This window comes from Lissotriton helveticus, chromosome 3_2, assembly GCF_964261635.1.
Source record: "Lissotriton helveticus chromosome 3_2, aLisHel1.1, whole genome shotgun sequence".
NCBI lineage: Eukaryota > Metazoa > Chordata > Amphibia > Caudata > Salamandridae > Lissotriton > Lissotriton helveticus.
In genome coordinates this window covers 419517825-419538610 of record NC_136062.1, presented here as the reverse complement: position 1 = coordinate 419538610, position 20786 = coordinate 419517825, and positions in this window count along the sequence as shown.

The following is a 20786-nucleotide window of genomic DNA, read 5'->3' as shown; positions in this document are numbered from 1 at the left end:
TTCTTTAGCCAACTCTGCCACCCCAGTTCAGACATGGCTATATGCAAATCAGTCTGACCCTGTGCCTCATGGGAACAGTCCAGCCTGAACTGCCAAGCCATGCCTTCCCTGGACCGGAAACAAGCTTCCGAGGACCGGTTTCTGGCATTCCAGCCATCTTCAGCCCGGCTTGCTTGAATCCAGTGGCAAAGTGAGCAAGGGACTCACGTATGAGCATACCCTGCCACACTTATGGTGGCCAAAAGCGGTACAAAAGGGGCTGGTGATGGACAGAGCATCTGAATCAATCAAACACTCACACCCAGTCAATAGATCTGGGTTTAATCCATCACCGTTCTTTAGCCCACTCTGCCACCCCAGTTTAGACATGGCTATATGCAAATCAGTCTGACCCTGTGCCTCATGGGAACAGTCCAGCCCGAACTGCCAAGCCATGCCTTCCCTGGACCAGAAACAAGCTTCCGAGGACCGGTTTCTGGCATTCCAGCCGTCTTCAGCCCGGCTTGCTTGAATCCAGTGGCAAAGTGAGCAAGGGACTCATGTCTGAGCATACCCTGCCACACTTATGGCGGCCTATCCCCTTTTGTATTGAATATAGATATTCAGCACAGTTTAATATCAAAAGAGATTTAATATCAAAAGAGATATATATATATATCATAGTTCCTCAATTAGTTGCTGAGGGTCTCAAACCACTCTTCCAGATCTCATGGTGTGAGGCCTAGGAAATACAGGAGAAAAGTCACAGCAGAAAGTGGTGAGCTAGCCTCTGAGGTGGTCCCGGGGATCTCCTGGCCCACTGATGACAGATTCTCACTCTGGTTGTCTGGAACCGACAGACTCTGGGGCAGGTGCTTGAAATGTAAGGTTTCCTTCCTAATGGACTTGCAGGATGGTGAGCATTCATCATGTTTTCTTTACAAGTCACATCTTGCAATGAATTAGCATCAAATATGTGTATCCATTGCTGCTTCACAAGGACACTGTCTCCTTTCTGAAATGTAATATCACGAGCACATCAGCACTTTTCTGCATAACTCTTCATTCTGGACTTGAGAGATAAATCAGTGATGTCGAAGAACCTTCAAACAAGGAATTAGATGACAATCAGACTCTTTGGTTTATACTAGCCTCAACTGATGTTGCTGTTCACTTTGGTGGGTGTGACTGGAATGCTTCTGGAACCCTCTGGCAGCCATTTTGTTTTCTTGTCGTGATGCATTGGCATCCATTTTGTCTTCACAACCTGACGCATTCACTATAATTCGCACTTTTCATACTGTTACAAATTGGTTCTCTTTACATATCTGCCCATTGGTGAGACATTTACCTTCATGTGAAAAGGAAAATCAACACTAAAACACAGCTTCTTCTTCTTCAGAGACATCAGTTTGAGGCCCCCTACCTAGAGTTTTTTCTGGCTTTGCCGAATCAACAGTAATTCACTCTGGGTTCATCTGGCCTCCATGTCAGCAGCTTGTTTGTCGACACATTCTTCAACTCTGGCTGCCTTGAGCACACACCTCAGACTGAGGGCCCGATTCACAAAGTTAAACTTAGATGGGTGTTCCAAACTTAGACCAAATGTCTAAGTTTATGACTTTAGAAAATGTATAAGTGCCTTTACGACTACTTAGGTTTACACGTTTAGAGTGTAACCATTAACTTAAATATACTCCATCATGTATCATATTAACCACAGCCAATCATTTATGTCTCACCCACGCACACAAGGCACTCCACAAGATCCGCCCTGCCTACCTCAACAGACATCTCCACTTCTACATCCCCAACCGCCAGCCATGCTCCCCGACCTCCCTCTCACACACGCCCTAAAAACAACACCCAGAACATGGAGAGATCCATCACAGATGCCTGGGGTCTCCCACCGGTAACCGGTCATTACCCCTCTGCGTGTGTCATTTGACCACACACACTAACCAACTTGCTTTGGAACCAGGCAAACTGTGAACCCAACGAGTTCACACAAACTGTAACTCCACAAATGTGGTTTATCTAATCACTTGCCCGTGCCAAAAGAGGTACATAGGCATGACTACACGTAAAAATAAACAGAGATTATGCGAACACCGTAGCAACATCAGGTGTCGTAAGATTACCACTAAAATGAGTGAACACTACCTTCTCTCAAATCATACCACAAACGACCTGAAGTGGACAGTTATCGAACAAGTCTGTACCGGGAAAAATATCGCCAACATACCGTTCGAAAAAGAACAACGCTGGGTCTACCGGTTGGTGACCCACCTAAATGGCCTAAATGATGGGATACCATAGTCCACAGTACTCAAACGCTAAACATCATAGCTTTCCATGTTTGTTAATGTACTAGACCACATATCACCAACCAGGTTTATAACCTTGTGTCGGGACAACTGCCTAATTGTCACTCTGAATCCCTGTATCTCTAGCCTACATCATCTCCAAACTTTTTGATGGTGAATCCTATACCGCTCTGTCCTTCTCTTTTCATACATCAAGATTCAATAAAGTTTTATTGAATCGACATCATACCTGACAGAGTTCCCACTCTTGCATGACTAAAAATCTTTTTGCGTTAATTTTCTTGCCGCTTTTCCGCCCGATCCCCTGTCTACGTGTAGTTATGACTAATCCTCCTGTCATTTGGTGCATCATAACTCAACAGAACTATGTCCAGTGAAATCACGCACCTTGGTCTGTGGTTACTATCCTCTAACAATCGGTGGTGTATCCTCCATCGTTTGTCCCTATACCACGACTCTATTAATATTTTTATAATTTTTACCAAAGCCCAAAAGCTTTAGTTACCGGAATGTGTTTTGCCCAATTTCACTTTCCATTGGAACCCTTCTTTACTCAATAGAACTATGTCCAATATTTGTGTCTATAAAATGCCTAAAAACACTCTTTCTGACATTTCCGCCTACTATTTTACACCAACCGAGGTTTGCGGGCTAGTCTTCCCATCACGTCACACCTCGACGTGCCCTCCGATTGGATGCACGTCAACCCACAGATTCTGCCCCGGACCACTTCCACGTTCAAGTGACTACTTGAGCAATGCCGCCTCCACCGACCCATATCCACGAGGTCCGGTCAGAGACTACACGCAGGTACCGATCGGGTGCCAGGCGTTGCGGGTGTGAGTTCCTTTTCCCCACCTTTCACAGATAAGTACCCCCTCGATGTTTCGAGCAATTCTCACGTCGCTTTCTTAAATCTGCTTTTTATGTCGTTTTTTCCTCCCACAGGGTGTGCCATTTTCTCCGCCACCCCCCTCCCGTGACCTATGGGGCGTGGATCTTTTACTTTTCAAGTGAGAGCCTTTTGTTGTAAATACTCAATCCGAATTTGCCGGGTCATAGCAATGTCACTCGAACCCACCGACCCCGCCTAACGGCCCATTGATCTCTTACATACACTATTACCGGTATGACGCCAGAATAGGCGTCCAGGTGCCTTTCTGCAATATATATATTTTTGCATGCATGGCCACTGGCCCCTTTCTCTAAGGCCAGCATTCCTACCACTGTAAAATATTATTACGGCCATCATTTGGCAGTCACCTATACAGTGGTAAATCAGAAGCACATTACGTAGAGAATGGTTGATTCTTAACAAACCAGCATAACAGATCTGTAATTAATTACATATTTTGTCCTTGTTATTTGTCTGTATGTTACATTTTCTTTTGCAGACAGACTATACAGGTTCCTCTGACTTTGAGGTAATTTATCCCATAAAACTTGTTGGTTTATTTTTTGCACCTTTTTACACCTATTTTTAACTTTCACGTCCTCTGGTAAGGGTGGGCCTTAGTGTGCCCATACCGCCGAGGTACACTCCCCATGGTCCTGACGAATGCCCAGTACATCATACGTCAATGGGCAGAAACATGTTGACCCCACTTTAAGTGGAAATAACCGAACAATTATTTTGGTAGTTTCCAAACACATTGCTTTTAATATATCAGATTGGCCACAGAATTTTTTTTTGTGTGGGACACAATCTGTACATTTTTAAACTATCACATTTACACACTCTTCACAAAAAAACAGCTCTGCAGTAACCTGGCATTGAAGCACACTGGGGAGACATTCAGCTTCTCCCGGTGGGCCTGATGATGAAGAATGTCACCAACCAGGGTGGTGAGTGAGGGCTTTCTATTAAAATCTAATGGATTTGCATACTCATCCTCTTTTCTTTTTGTGCTTCTATGCATTCATTGAATTACACTCTTTTGTTGTTTAAAGTTGACTTTCCGGGGGATTGAGAGTGTACTTTACCTTCCCTCCCTCTCTCGTTGTTAATAAATGTAGACTATGGAGTCCATTAGGGAACATAAGACAATACAGTGTGTCCCGTGCACACAGTATCACTGGTACCAAGCTGTACTACGCTGATGAATCCATAACTAGGGCACAACCAGTCCTGGGTTGCTTGTTTCCCAGTGCAGGGAGGACCTAGCTTGGTTGTTCAGGCTGGAGTGTTCTTATTGGAGCACAGTCAAGACTGATTTGCATATAGCTGGTTCCAAACTGAGGTGACATTGTATGCAAAATAACAATGGATTGGGATGTGGCCCCAATTGACTACCAATGGCTTAGATTAATTCAAGTATTTTATCCATCACTGTTTTGCATACTTATTATGTTGCCCTAGGTGTGATGGGTATGCTGAAATATGGGTTCTGTGCACACTGTGTCACTGGATACAAGCTGTAACTGGCTGATGAGGCCTGGCCTCCACTTTGGGGGTGCCCAGGAGTGGACACCTCACAGGGAAAGCTAGGATGGCTTCCACAGCGGTATTCGTACAAGCGCCTTGAGACCCTTGTGGGTGAGTAGTGCGCTATACAAGTATCAATTTACATGAGCCCATAACTAGGGTGAAACCAGTACTGGGTTGCTTTTGCTCCTTTTCATGAAGAACCTGGCTTGGCAGTTCTGGATGAATCGTTCCTATTGTAACAGGGTCTTGACTGATTTGCATATAGTTAGGTGCAATCTAATGATGGATTGGAATGCAGCCCAAGTGATTACCAGTGGTTGAGATTACTTCAAGCATTCCATCCACCTCTCTTTTGTATACTTGTGTCACCGTAAATGGGACAGGTATGCTGAGACTTTGGTCCTGTGAACACTTTGTTACTGGAACCAAGGCTGATGAGCCTTTACCTAGGGCAAAACCGGTCCTGCGTTGTTTGTGTTCTGATTCAGGGAGGATATGGATTGGTAGTTCAGGCAGAATCAATACTAATTTGCATATAGCTATGTCCAAACTGAGGTGGCATGGTGTGCAAAATAACAATGATGTGGGATTTGAGCTGTGTGGTTACTAGTGGCTGAGATTAATTCAAGCATTCCAGCCATCTCTGTTTTATAAACGTATTGTTTTGCCCTAAGTGAGACAGGTAGGCCCAGACCTTAGTCCAGTGCACACTGTGTCAGTGGAACAAAACGGTACCTGAATGCTGAGTCCATAACTAGGGCAAAACCTGTCTGGGTTTCTTGTTTTCCAGTACAGGAAGAATCTGGCTTGGAAGTTCGAGCTGGACTCTCCCTATTAGAGCAGGATTGAGACTAAACTGCATATAGCTGAGTCCAAACTGAGATGGCATGGTGTGCAAAATAACAATGAATTGGGATGCAGCATTGAGTGACTACCAGTGGCTGAGATTAACTCTAGCATTCCATCAAACACTGTTTGGTATACTTATTGTGTCACCCTAACTGGGACAGGTATGTCCAGATGTCGGTCCTGTGCACACAATGTCACTGGAACTAAGCTGTACCTGATTGATGAGTCCATCACTAGGTCGAAACTTGTCCTGGGTTGCTTGTGTTATTGTTCAAGGAGGACCTTTGCTTTGCAGTTTGGGCTGGACTATTCCTACTGGATCAGGGTTAAAACTGTTTTACCTTGGATAGCTTCGATCAGTCAGTTTGCGCGGAGGGCACGGTGAACGTGTAGACAGTTTCCGGCGGGCAGAGCCGGATTAGATATCCCTACTTCCGGTGGTGAGCGGTCTAGTTTTTCCGCCACCACCATATTTAAAACGCACATAGAAAGGACGCACAGCGGATGCGCGCAGCGGGCACGCCAGCGGCGCGCCAAAAGAAAGCCCGTCTACGCCCGTCCGCACTTGGACTGGGCCCAGGGCCACACTTCCCGGCCATTTAGGTACGGGTGCTGTGCAATACTCTAGCACAAAGATGCACACTCTTAATAAGTTTGACATCAATCAAGGCTGCACCAGATATATGTTGAACAAAGGACCTAGGCCCTACCAATTTACTTGTCCTTGTGGTTTCTCTCTTCCCGACCTCCATCAGATAGAATTCGGGTTGACAGCTACTATTAAACCATAGCCTCTAAAGACCCTTAGACAGATAGAGAGTCACTGTGGTCTGATTAACGTAAGGTAACTCGCGAAACACAAAGTAGAAATTGCAGACACCATCCTGCAATACAACTTGGATGTGTTATTCCTCACAGAAACATTGACAGATCCATCATCAGACCCTGATTTTTTGGTCGCTGTACCTCAGGGCTTTGTTTCATCAAGATTTGACAGACCGTTAAAGCGACGGGGCGGACTTGCTGTCATTTACTGCGAACACCTTAGAGCTACTTTCTCGCCAGTGCTTAATCCTTTCTATGAAGGGTTGAATTTTTCGATAGAATTAAACCCGAAAAATACCTTTAGGGGTATTCTGGTGTATCGCCCTCCGTGGTCAAGAATTAATTTTCTTACTAATCTAGACTCACTGTTAGAACCCCATTTTACGACAAAAAGGTTTACTATCCTGGGGGATTTTAATATACAACTTGATTTGGTGTCAGATAAGGACACATTAATGTTCACTGAATCCATGGATACGATGGGGCTCACTCAGCTGGTACATAAACCCACACACCAGGCAGGGCACACTCTGGATGGTATTTCTACCTCAGTTACTGGAATGATAGTAAAAAATATACTTCCTATTGCCTGGTCAGATCACTCCTTGGTCTTATTTGATTACCCCGCCCAAATCACACTAGAAACCCGTTCTATTAAGGATCAGGGAAAAAGCTTCAAAGTATGGAATAAAATAGATATTAATCTGCTTGAACTCCAACTTATTCAGACATGTCTGAGTATGAGTAAACAGGTGGATCAAGCAGTATAGAAATAGAACGACTGGCTGAACAATGCCTTTGCGGCGACAGTGCCATAGGGCAAAAGCACTGGCAACCGCGGCCAACACTCTGCGCCTTTGTTCACGGAAGCTCTGCATCTAGAGAAACAAAGATGTTGCAGACTGGATAGGCGTTGGAGAGTGAACTATGAAGCCGAGGGAATAGAGCTCTATAAACATGCTTTAGCTAATTATAAAAATCTTTTAGCTATGGAGAAAAAGACCTACTTCACCGAACAGATAGAGTCATCTAAAAATTCAGTAAAACAGCTGTTTCAGGTTGTGAAGAAGCTTACAACTCTTCCTAGTAGCACATTATCAAAGAGCAGTCAATTATTATGTGATAATATAGCCAGTGCTTTCAGGCATAAAGTCAACGATATATATAATATCTTTACCACCACTTCCAATAAGGCAATTGAGGTGCACTCCACTACTGTGTCCCACAAAAAAAATGAGCTGTTGACTTTCTCACAAGTATCCAATGAGCTTGTGGGAAAACTTATTCAGGACACCAAATCTGGATCCCCTTCGGATCCTTGCCCCGGCAGTTCTTAAAAACATCGATGGGGAGGTAAGCCCAATTTTAACCAACATTTTTAATACCATTTTTTTTATCAGGAACTTTCCCGGTAGTCTGGAAAGATGCAATCATCCTCCCTCTGCTATAAAAAAGCGACTCTAGATCCCTCCACAACTAGTTACTATTGTCCGATTGCCAGGCTTCCTTTCCCCGCTAAGATGATTGAGAAAATTATCAACAGCCAACTCACACAATTCATTCAGGAGAGTGAATTACTCTACCCATCCCAGTTCGGCTTCCGTTCAGGGTATAGCACGGAGACAACTCTCATCAATGCCACCGAGGAGATCAGAGCAGTGATGTATAAGGGTGGCACCGCTGTTCTGATTCTCCACAATTTATCAGCGGCCTTTGATACCGTGCACCATGACAATCTACTCTTACGCCTTGAACATTTAGGGATCAGGGACCATGCCCTTACCCTACTATCTTCCTTCTTGAAGAACAGAAGGCAGAGAGTGTCCCGTGATCAGTATCAGGCAACCCCCTATGTACTGCCATGTGGGGTCCCTCAGGGCTCGTCGTTAAGCTCCACATTGTGTAATGTTTATGTTTCTGAACTTGCACCTTTAATACAGCAATTCGGCTTCAATTTGACATCTTATGCCGACGATATGCAGATCGTCATCGCGGCATATAAAAACACTTTATCCCCGGCATTGCAGTTTCAACACTGCATGAGGGAAATTAGCCTCTGGAGGGGGAAACACTGTTTAAAACTTAATTCGGATAAAACCGAAGTAGTAAGCTTCGGTTATCTTCAGCCAAAATGGGATGGGCTATGGTGGCCGGCCGAATTAGGACAGACTCCTGAACCAGTGAAGAAGGCAAAAAACCTTGGAGTTCTGATAGATAACAGTCTCACCTACTCGCATCAAACTAATGATACAGTTTTTGCCTCTTTCTATCTCCTGAAGAAACTCAAAAAGGTCTTACAATCTATTCCCCAGGATCTTAGAAAAACAGTGGTGACCTCCTTGGTGCTGCCTAAGCTGGACTACTGTAATGGTTTATACCTTGGGTTACAGAAACAGCATCTAAAGAAACTACAGATGGTACAGAACGCTGCAGCCAGGCTCCTACTGAAAATACCCAAGTACCAATCGATTAAAGAAGAGATACGGAGGCTCTACTGGTTGCCTGTGGTGCAACGTTTTAAGTTTAAGGCACTCTGCCTTGCCTATAAAACATTGAATGGAGCAGGACAGGTACTTTTGAAACATCTCTTCTCGTGGTACCACCCAGGCAGGTAGCTAAGATCTACAAATGCCAGATTAATTCTGGTTCCTAAGATCCGAACTGCTAGCTGGGGACGTCGGAGCATGGCCTATTGTGCAGCGAAACTATGGCATGCTCTTCCTGTTGCCATGAGAGAGTTGAACTCCCTCTCCTCCTTCAGAAAACAATTAAAAACTTGGTTATTTTCAAACTAGTCCCTTGTTTTCCTTCCTCGGCGTAAGGTCCTACTCTAGTCTAGCGCCAAGACACCCCAGGGCATATGTGCGCTGTAAAAGTCTCATTAACATTAACATATAGCTGGATCTAAACTGAGGTGGCATGGTGTGCAAAATAATGATGGTTTGGGATGCAGCCATGAGTGATTACAAGTGGCAGAGATGAATTCTAAACATTCCTTCCATCAGTATGTTTTATACTTATTGTGTGACCCTAGGATGGGAACACCCAGACAAGTAGAGCCGGTCTTGGGCTGCTTCTGTCCTTACAGTGTACTATAGTATATTTTCAGATAAAGTCCTGAACACAGACTTAGTGCCTGATGATGATCTTGGCGAACAAGGTTACTCCATCACAAGCATTACAGATATCTTGTCCGCCAAATTACAATTACATAATATCCTTTGGAACTTGTAATACAGCGGACGGAACATCTGTCACTTTAGTGATGGAGTGTCCTACCTGCCATGATTGTAATCAGGCCATAATTGTGGCCTAGAGTATATTTCGCACTTTCAGTTTTAGAAGGGCAAAATATGTACATTGTAATATTTTTAAATAAATCTGTTCTAGGTTACAAGTGGGAATATTATGAATTACAGAGTACTAAAAAAATGTAAAAAACAAAATGTAATAAGTAAAAATGTCAAAAAGAAAACAAGTATACTATATCTACCATTAAAACCCAGAACACATACTAAGTGCCGTCTAAACAATGTAGTACGATCGTGGCACTCTGCCAACTTTTTCTTAAGTATGTAAAGGTAATAAAACTACTTTCCTTTACACACTTATATAACCTGAATGTAGGCCCCTCTACTCTACGACACTCCACTTGACTCAACAACATGCCACTCCACTGAATGATACCCATGCAACTCCAATCAACGACATGCCACTCCACTCCACCACACATGCTCCACTGTAGGACATGCCACTCCACTCTATTAGAAAATGGGGATCTGGTTGGCAAAGGCATGTACCGGGTCCAACCAGGAACCACAATCCTTGTCAGGGTAAGTCCGACACACACCCTAAATTAATTAACCTGTGCTCACCCTCTGGCAGCTTGACACAGAGCAGTAAGGCTTACCTTAAGAGGCAATGTGTACAGTATTTTAAACAGTAACACAGTGAAAACACCACAAAAAGAATCCACACCAGTTTAGAAAAATAGATTATGATTTCATAAATAAAAGAAGACCAAAACTGCAAAAACCCAATAAGTAGACGTTGAGATATGATTGCTTAAAGAATGAAAGTGACAATAGCGCTTAAAACCAGTAAGCACCTATGGGTGTTATCTGGTCACAGTGGACTGGGGCAATGCCAAGAGTTCAGGCTGTCTGCATTGGACATTGGGCCAGATACAGAAGCCATGCAAGGCACACTGAACAACGTACCTTGATTCTGGTCGCAACAGCGAGAGACAGGGCGTAACCTAGTGATGCATCAGTGTCGACCCCTGCAGTCAAGGCAATGCGTCAATTTTCTTTATGGAACAATGGCGATGTGCCGGTTCCTAAGATGATGCGCCGATGCTGAAAAGTGTTGGTTCCAAGATGGTTCTGCACACAGTCATGGGAATGAAAAGATCTTCTTACAATGCAGCCGCAGCAGTTCTGATATGTCAGTTCTTGAGGTGAAGTGCTGGTTCCAAGGGCAGTGAGTGGGGCCTGTTACCGCAACAGCGGCGATAATCGATTCTGCTTGCTGCTAGAGAGGATACATTGGGTCTACTGGAGTAAGCTCCTGGTTCCACTTCCAATGGACCAGGCATAGGAGCAGGGGCTGAGAATTTGATATCCCCGAGTCTCAAACAGGAGACAAGCAAGCATTCCCTTGTAGATCACTCTGGGTTCAACCAAGAGTCCAGTTGTTCCTCAACATAGGCAGAGGGTAGCCAGCAGCAGGACAGCACAGCAGAAAAGCGGGTTTTCCTGAGCAGGAGTACAGCAAAGTGACACTCCTTGTAGCAGCACAGCAGTCCTTCCTGGCAAAGTTTCTTTAGATGTCCACAACTGTATGGTTTGGTGGGGTTAGAGACCCAGTACTTATGCCCAGTTGTGCCTTTGAAGTGGAGATTACATCAAAGAGTGGCTTTGAAATAAATGCACAGAGGTACTTCTTTCCAAGCCCTCAATACAGACTCGCTACAGGGGGTGTAATCAACCCTTTGTGTGGGGACAGGATACTGAACATTCAGGTGTATCAGCTCCTCTCTCCCATCCTAGCCAGGTCGAGCTATCAGGATGCAGAGGGGCACTCAGTCACACCTATCCTTTCCTTGTGTGTGGCTATCTAGAGGGAATGCACAAAGTACAGCTGTCACCCAAACAAGACGTGTATTAGAGACAGGCGGCAGGCACACAGAGGTTTAAGAGTGGAAAAATGCAATTTTTATAAAAGTGGCATTTCTAAAATAGTAATGGTAAATCCAACTTTTCTAGGAAAGAGAATTTATTATTACCATTCCATTAAACATGAAAGAGCTACTCCTCCTCAATCAGGAATTACAGCTTAAAAGTGTAATAAGAAATTCCTAATGTTAACCTATGTTAAGGGTGGACCTCACAGTAGTAAAAAAAGAAATATAGGTGTTTTTCACCACTAGGATATCCAGAACTTCAAAGTACATGTCCTAACCTTTATTTACATCGCAATCTGCCGTATGGGCTACCTAGGGCCAACCTTAGTGTGACTTATAGGTAATAAAAAAGAGAGTTTGAGGCTTGGCAAGGGATTATAAATACCAAGTTGACATGGCAAAGTAAACTACACACACAGGCTCTGCAATGACATGCCTCAGAGATGTGTTAAAGTGCTACTTATGTTGGCAGCACAATCAGTGCTGCTGGCCCACTAGTAGCATTTAATTTACAGGCCCTGGGCACCTGCAGGGGATGTGCAGGTAAATTAAATGTGCACATTTTGTATAAGTCAATGACACCATATTTATAGGAGAGAGCACATGCACTTTAGCACTGGTTAGCAGTGGTAATGTGTGCAGAGTCCTATGGCCAGCAAAAACGAAGTCAGCAAAAATAGGAGGTCTGAAGGCAAAAGGTTAGGGGAAAACATTCTCAGCATGCCAATTTTAACACCAAGTCCTACTAAATTCCTGCATTTGTGATGCCTTTTACATGTTTTCAGTTTTTTGTTAGAATTAATGTAGAATTATGTTTACTAGGTTACTCACCATGCACAGAGTTTCATGAAATGCATTTCTTTATTTTGCCATGTTGTGCTGTCCCATCATAGGGAGTAAACGGAAACCTGTTTTGGCCTTTGTATGAATGCAGCACATAGTACATATTCTATTACATATAGAAAAGAAAAATAAGATTGTTAATGTGTTGTGTAGGTCCGGGAGGACAACTTAGTACAACAGTTCTATCTGTTTTGAGAAAAGGGAAATCAATGACCTAAGTGTCTATTCATAGGCATCAAAAACTGCATGAATATTTCAACCTTAGAGTAAGTATACGGATTCAGCAGATTTGTTTTAAAACAAGATATTCAAAGAATGGGTGAAAGAATGAGTGGGTATTCATTAATTCAGAGACGGGGGCATATTAAAAAAAAAAGTCATGCAGCGCAGCAAGCCACCTTTCTGCGCTGCACTGAATTACTAGCAAAAAGCAGGATTGCATTTCCACATTTGCAAGACCGTGTAAACCTGGGAATGCCCCAAAAAGATACACCTGCATAACGGGAGGAAATATCTTAATTTCTCCTCCTTTTTTATCCTATCTATGTGTGCTGAATTCTGCAACACACATAGAAAAAGAAGAAAGTCTGTCAGGATTGTTTTTGTGCAAGAAGGTGCTCCTCCCTGCACAAAACAATCTTGCCTACAACACAGGCAGCCTTGCACCATGGTGCTTGGGTGTGTGCGTTGGCTCCAGACTGCCAAAACAGCACAAGGGAAAAGGGCATGATTGCGCCATATTGGATAAATGCGCTGCATTCCTGCCCTTTCCCTGCTAACAATGGCAAGATCACTTGCTGCACTGCCCTGCGACAGAAAACTCATAAATATGTCCCTAAGGCCTACATTTTTCAGATGGGTCTGAAATGCAATATGATACTATGTTTGCAGTCATACCTAGGTAGAGGATGCAAAATGCACGTCCTGATTATAAAAAAGTTATAAATGATGGGGTTTCAAGTAGGATTTGTTCATTTAGGAATTATACCATTATTTTAGAATTTTCATATTTCGAATCTCTAGTATTAGGGGAGTATTTGAAGATATTTTGGGGCCGATTCCGATGCGGTAAACCAATCGTACGACCAAATTGAATCCGTAGCCCTTTCCGTACGACTCGTACAATTCCGTCCGAATCGCGTAGTCCGATTAGTTTGAAAAATATATGACCGAATCGTTGCGAACCGTACGAAAAGCAAGGGAAAATCCATACGACACGGACCCTCACAGTGAACCGTATGAATCGTAAACATGCTGTATGACCCAACAAGTGCGATCCGAACCGGGAAACGAGAACGCGATTCGTACAGAAAACATCGCATATGAGCAATTCGTACGGAGAGCCACACAATCACATACGCACCGTACCACTACAATCATGGGGTGTACGCACCGTACCCCTGCAATCATGGGGTGTATGTACCATACCTTTACGCACCGTACCCCTGCAATCATGGGGTGTATCACCGTACCCCTATGCACCATACCCCTGCAATCATGGGGTGTACGCACCATACCCCTAAGCACCGTACCCCTGCAATCATGAGGTGTTCGCACCATACCCCTATGCACCGTACCCCTGCAATCATGGGGTGTACGCACCGTACCCGGGGGGGTCCGTTTCGTACGCGGTTCGAGTCAAAATCTCCTTTTCCGGACGTTTTGAACTCCCGGAGAAAAATAGTCGTACTGAGTGTTTACGAGACAAATCGTACTTGCTTGGTCGGAAAATGCTGCTACGTTCCGTACAGACGTCGCGTACTGCGTGTTCCGAATGCGATTCGTACGGATTTTTAAGTCGTATGGTCTTTTGTACGATTCGTACGGATTCGTACGGATTCGTACGGAGATCTGCTTTGGGTCCGAATCGTACTTCATCGTACGTACGGGGACATTTAAGGGTACGATTCGTACGGGAAATATGCTCCGTACGGCTATTTGTAAGGGATTTTACTGAATCGGAATTGTCCCCTTTGTGTCTGTTCACCACTTAGGGGGCGATTCCGATTCGTTAAGCCAATCATACGACCAAATCGAATCCGTAGCCCTTCCCGTAAGACTCATACAATTCCGTCCAAATCGCGTAATACGATTCGTTTGAAAAATATACGACCGAATCGTTGCGAACCGTATGAAAAGCAAGGGAACATCCGTACAACACCGACCCTCACAGTGAACCGTTCGAATCGTAAACATGCTGTACGACCCGACAACTAAAATCCAGACCGGGGAATGAGAACGCAATTCGTACGAAAACGTTGCATATGAGCGATTCGTACGGAGAGCCACACAATCACATACCCACCGTACCACTGCAATCATGGGGTGTACATACCGTACCCCTGCAATCATGGGGTATACGCACCATACCCCTATGCACCGTACCCCTGCAATCATGGGGTGTACGCACCGTATCCCTACGTACCGTACCCCTAAATGTAAATGTACATGAATTTATATAGCGCAAATCACCGACAGGGTATCTAAGCGCTTGCTTAGGGAACCCGTCCTGGTATTCCCCCTGTGAGAAACCCCGGGAGGGTGTCCACAAGGTGAAAGCCAGGCATCCCGCCGCGAGGAGCCGTAGTGGAGATTAAGCAAGCTATTGCCCAGAGTCGCAGAGTGTGACCCCGTGAGTCGAGTAGGCACCGGAGCGAGAATTGTCGAGTCCGTGGAATTTTGATCCCGAGACCAGCCGAGGCGGGGAATCGAACCCTGGTCCACGGTTGATCTCAGCTTCCGGGTCTGCCGCCTCTAACCACTGAGCCACGCTTCTCCACACATACCCCTGCAATAATGGGGTGTAAGCACCGTACCCCTATGCACCGTACCCCTGCAATCATGGGGTATACACACCGTACCCCTATGCACCGTACCCCTGCAATCATGGGGTGTATGCACCATACCCGGGGGGGTCAATTTCGTACGCGGTTAGAGTTGAAATGTCCTTTTCCGGACTTTATGATATCCCCTAGAAAAAAAGTTTTCCGGAGTGTTGACGAGACAAATCATACTTGCTGCGTTGGAAAATGCTGCTGCGAACCGTACGGACGTCGCGTACTGCATGTTCCGAATGCAATTCATGCGGATTTTTAAGTCGTATAGTCTTTCGTAGGATTCATACGGAGATCTGCTTTGGGTCCGAATCGTACTTCATCGTACATACGGGGACGTTTAAGGGTATGATTCGTACGGGAAATATGCTACGTACGGCTATTTGTAAGGGATTTTATCGAATCGGAATCGGACCCTAAATGTTAGCGTACTACCACCTTGCAAGTGTTAATCAAAAATGTCTACTTTAGATTCTAAAAGTGCTTCTGAAATACATTTTTGTCTACAGCAGAAGTCAATGAGCTTTCAGGGTGACAATTGAGGGTCCATCCTCAACACAAATAGGATTGAAATACAAGGGGTACTACACAGCACAATTATTTTCTAAATGCAGACAGTGGATAGACAGGTTCAAAAACGCTTTTGCATTTCATTTCTGTCTTAAGAAATTTTTACACACATGAAAACTTCTGGAAGTCTGCAACACTTGTGAATTTCAACAAGTACTCCTTGAAATCTTTGAGAATTTCCAGAAAGTGAGAAATGTTATCAAAACATAGAGTGCATTCCCAAAGTAGTACATTTTCAACAAATTTGAATAATTTTTAAGATTCAGGCTTTGGGATTCAAACAGGTGAACTTGTTGTGCCCACAAATTAAACTTCCTAAGCTTTTTGACAAGTAGTCATGCTATGCTAAGATTTGCTAAGGAGCATTTCTATCACACCTTCAGGTAGAACAACCTCACCTTGCTGTGCTGCGTGAAAGGGCAGGAATGCGAAGTATATAACATCACGCAGCGCATTCCTGTCCTTTCCGTGTGCTGGCTCTCAGTGTGCTGCCTAGCGCCAATGCAGACACCCTTCATGGTGTAAGGGTGCCTGCCAGGGGCGGCTCCTCCACTAGGGCAGAGGAGCGACGCCTCACTGCTTTCTTGCAAAGAGAGAAGCAGAAACATTAAATGGTGATAACTACCATTTTATGTCTTTGCTTCTTGCACTGTGAGAAAACAGAAGGGTTTGGTGGGCAGATCTGCTCTAGGGCAGGAGAGTTTTGGCTTGCCTTCTTCTGTGGGCACTGACTGTTTGGTCGGCCCTCTGAGGCTGCCCAATCCAGTAATGCGCACTCTGCCATTTCTTCATGTAGGCTGGAATGTAGCCTACATGGAGAAAATGGCCTCCCCATAGGCGCCTGACTGGGTGCCGTCCCGAACAATCACAACGCTGCCATTACAGTATTGTGATTGGCTTGGAGAAGGGATGCTGCTTGCTTCCTGTTCCTGCTGGAGGCAGGACAGCAGGAGAGCAGGTCAAGAGCAGAGACGACGTGGGACCAGGGAAGGTAAGTTTATTTTATTTTCTAACTCCCCCCCGCATGACCCCCTGCACGGCTCTTCCACGCCACACCCACGAGTCATTCCGGCAGCAACTGGTGCCTGCATTGTGAGCAGGATTGTATTTCTGGAGGATGGGACACTTTCAGGCACAAAAACAATCCTCTGATGAATTTTACTCATTGTATGTATGCTGCCAAATTCAGAATAAATAAAACGAGGAAAAAGTGAGTGGAAATATTTCTCTTGTTACACCGCACCTAGGGAGGCATAGCATTTTGACACACTCCCATGTCTACCTGTGGTGGTAAATCTAGGAATGCGCCAAAATTCATGGGTGGATGCGTGAAAACAGCCACACTCCATCAATGGGACGCCTCCCTGGGCAGAGTAAAACAACACAGTGATTTGAGCTGAGTTGCATTACTCTAGATTTATGAAGCCTTGCTGCGTCGCGCAAGGTGGCCTTGCGTTGCTTGATAAATCAAATTTAGTAGTTGCATTACTCTTGGCCCAATTGCGTGGCGCACGAGCGACTTAACTCTGTGATAAATTTGCCCCTTAGTTCTTTCATTGTGAACTCCTTCTTTGAGACGCATCTGATATATGGTCACATCGAACACAAGAAGAAGAAAATAGGGGCATATTAGCAAGAACCACGTAAAAATTATCGCAGTTTTAGCGGCAGGAAACTGCCGCTAAAATGGCGATAATGGGCTTGCTAATATGCGTTATAGAATTGCAATAGAAGCCCAGGTTAGATGTCCTGCACATCTAACCTGGCTACTATTAGAATTCTACAACGCATATTAGCAAGCACATTATCGCCGTTTCAGCAGCAGTTTCCTGCCGCTTAAACAGCGACAATTTTAATGCGGTTCTTGCTGATATGCCCCATAGTTTTTTTGAGTATAAGTATGTTTCTGAGCTCCTGCTGTAATTTTGACCAGCAGTAACCCCTAAATGCTATGGAGAATAAAGAATTTGGGGGCATATTATCAAGACAGGAGATACAATTATCGCCGTTTTAGCGGCAGAAAACTGCCACTAAAACGACGATAATTGTCTTGATAATATGCTCTATGGAATTCCAAATGAAGCCCATCTTAGATGTGAAGGACATCTAGCATGGGCTTCAATTGGAATTCCATAGAGCATATTATCAAGCCTATTATCGCCGTTTTAGCGGCAGGTTTCTACTGCTAAATCGGCGATAATTTTATCAGCTGTCGTGATAATATGCCCCCTGGATCACAGGCTGCTGAGCGCAAATGAAACTTTGCAGTCTCTGGTCATTATGAAATATTTTAGTATTTTATGTCTGGAAAGAGCACCAGTTATTCTTCTTTTAAACAGGGGCCCTCCTTTCCTAGTAGCTATGACTTTAGTTATACTGCAACCTTCATTCACTGCCAGAGCACTCTGCTTTTTTCAAACGTTTTTACCTTAACAATAAACACATTTCCACAGAAGAAACTCGAGATATAGGGAGAGAAGCATCCTATTGAACGAATGATGTATTTGGGGCAAATCTAATTTAGAAACGCTGCACAGAGATGAATGTCTTGACATACAGGGGAATGTTTCAAAGAAAATTTACATTGCAGAGCCACTCCAGGTCACGCGCGCAGACACCTTTGTTTCTCTGGCTGCTATTTGAATGCATATTAGTTCTTCTCGAGTTTTGTGGTGACAATAATGAATGCAGAAACGCGGGTACTGAAAGAATGTGGGACGCAGGGGGTGTGTTATTTTTTTTAATTAACCTGGCTATTATTTTTTTTAAGGTTTTGTTTAAGATGTATAGTGGCAGATCTTAAAAAAGCCTTACTTGTCTGCTCTATTATTTTAGCTCCAATGTGCAACTTTATCCTTGTTGTAGAGAACAGTGAGTTTAACTGGTAAAACTCTCTCTCAGATGCTAAAAGAACGGCACAAATGAGAAGGCCAGCTGTTTCTTGCCCAGTTAGCTTCGCCAGATGTTCAAAGACACAGCGGGCAGCCCTGATTCTTACAGTCTGTGGCTCTGATCCGCTTCGGTGTTCTCTGAGACGACATATAGCACGCGCTCACGTGAAACTCGCCCCCTCTCATCACCACATTCTCCCCCCCCCCCTAAAGCTCAAGAAAAAAGAGATTCGAACCAGTTTGTGGTTTCTACATTGCCTTTTTCTTCACATAAACTTTTAAAAATGGCTCATTAGCAAAGTTTGTCAAGGGAAAAGTATTTTCCTAGAAAACATTCATTATATAGATGTCAAAAATTAAGAAGGAAGATTATTACACAAGTCAAATATTATATTTCACATTTGAGAACAACCAGCACACATTGTGGTGAGATCCGCTGTGCACAGTGTGCCAGCAGGCCCTACCTTGCAACAGCCCCCCAGGTTCCACCCAAGGCCGGACTGGCCTTAGCGGGCACTGGGCATTTCCCCGGTCGGCCGCCACAGTGGGGCCCTGTTTTCCGACCTTGGGGAGCCGTTTTGTTTTAGGGCCATTTTTTGCAGCATAGCTGCAATATCAGCCCCTGTAACAAAATCGGCCGAAACCAGTCCTGGCAAACAGCTTGGCTGCAACCCTAACCCCCCCTCCCCCGGGGTCTAGCCAAGCACTTTGCCAGCACCGGTTTTGGTTCCCAGTCCGGCCTTGGTTGCACCCAGGGCATCCCTGCACCATTCTTGTAGGAATTGACAGGAAAATCATTGGGACAACTACATCTCCATCTCCATCTCCTCCAACGCCAGAGGAGAACCACAAACTTAATTCCAGGGCACCGCATAGTGCAATGGTCCACCGGGGTACCTGAAACTGGCAAAATCCCCAAAGTTCCAAACCAGGCATCGTGGGGTACGGCAGGAGAGTCCAGGACCACCATAGGTCAGCATGCCCCTCGCACAGCCTACACAAATCATACCCCGCCAAGGGGTCAATCCAGTCCTAGAAACAGAATTCTCCCTCTGCAAGGTTGGCACAGAGCAGTCCGGCTTAATTTACGAGGCAATTTGTAAAGTATTTGTGCAACACTTAAAACAGTAACACAATGCAAATACCACCAAAAAGACTTCATACCAGTTTAGACGAATAGAGAATATTTTTATGATTAAAACAAGACCAAATCAACAAATCAACAAAAACACGAGTAGAAGGCAAGAAATGAATCTTTACAGAATAAATTGTTTTGTAGTGCTTAGAAACAAATAGCGCCAACAGGGGCTATCTGCTCGCACTTGACCGGAACAAATCCAAAAGTTCAGGCCGACAACGATGGAGCGTGTGTCGGGTACACGGATCAGTCTTGGTACACTGTACAGTACCTTAGATACATCAATGTCAAACGCGATGGGTGGAGTAAGGGAGGCGATGCATCACTGTCGATCCCGCAGATGTTGGTGATTGCGTCAATTCCGAACTGTGCAAAGATGTAGATGTGTTCATAGTTTTACGACTGGGCTGGAAGCGATGAGAGTATCACTATCACTAGCAGATACTGGGACATTTGGCCACTAGCTTAAGTGTACTAGGGCTAATAACCAGGAACCTTTTAAAGCATTGATGACAAAAATTTCTGATCAATGATGAATAACAGGTTGCCCATTAATCAAATAACACATACAATTCTAATTCTCGTTTGACAGGTTGCAGTATTTCATTTCCAAAGTACATGTTCCATAGCTCTCATTGCCTACTCACTCTTTGAGTGACAGACATTGTGTACTACTTTTGGGGATGACTTTGCCCTGCTAATAGGTAAAACGGTAGTGTTAACATCTTTGATGCATTGGAAGGCCCCCGGCCGTCCAACGTCACGGTTGGTGTCTGTGGCGGATGGCGTGTAATTCTCCCACACAGCGGGGGGATTCCGTCCGCGTTGTAGCGGTTAAGTTGGAAAACGATATATTCATTTATGAAATTGAAACCATGTCCCTATTAACGAAATTGCTTGTCGTGAACTCCACATCA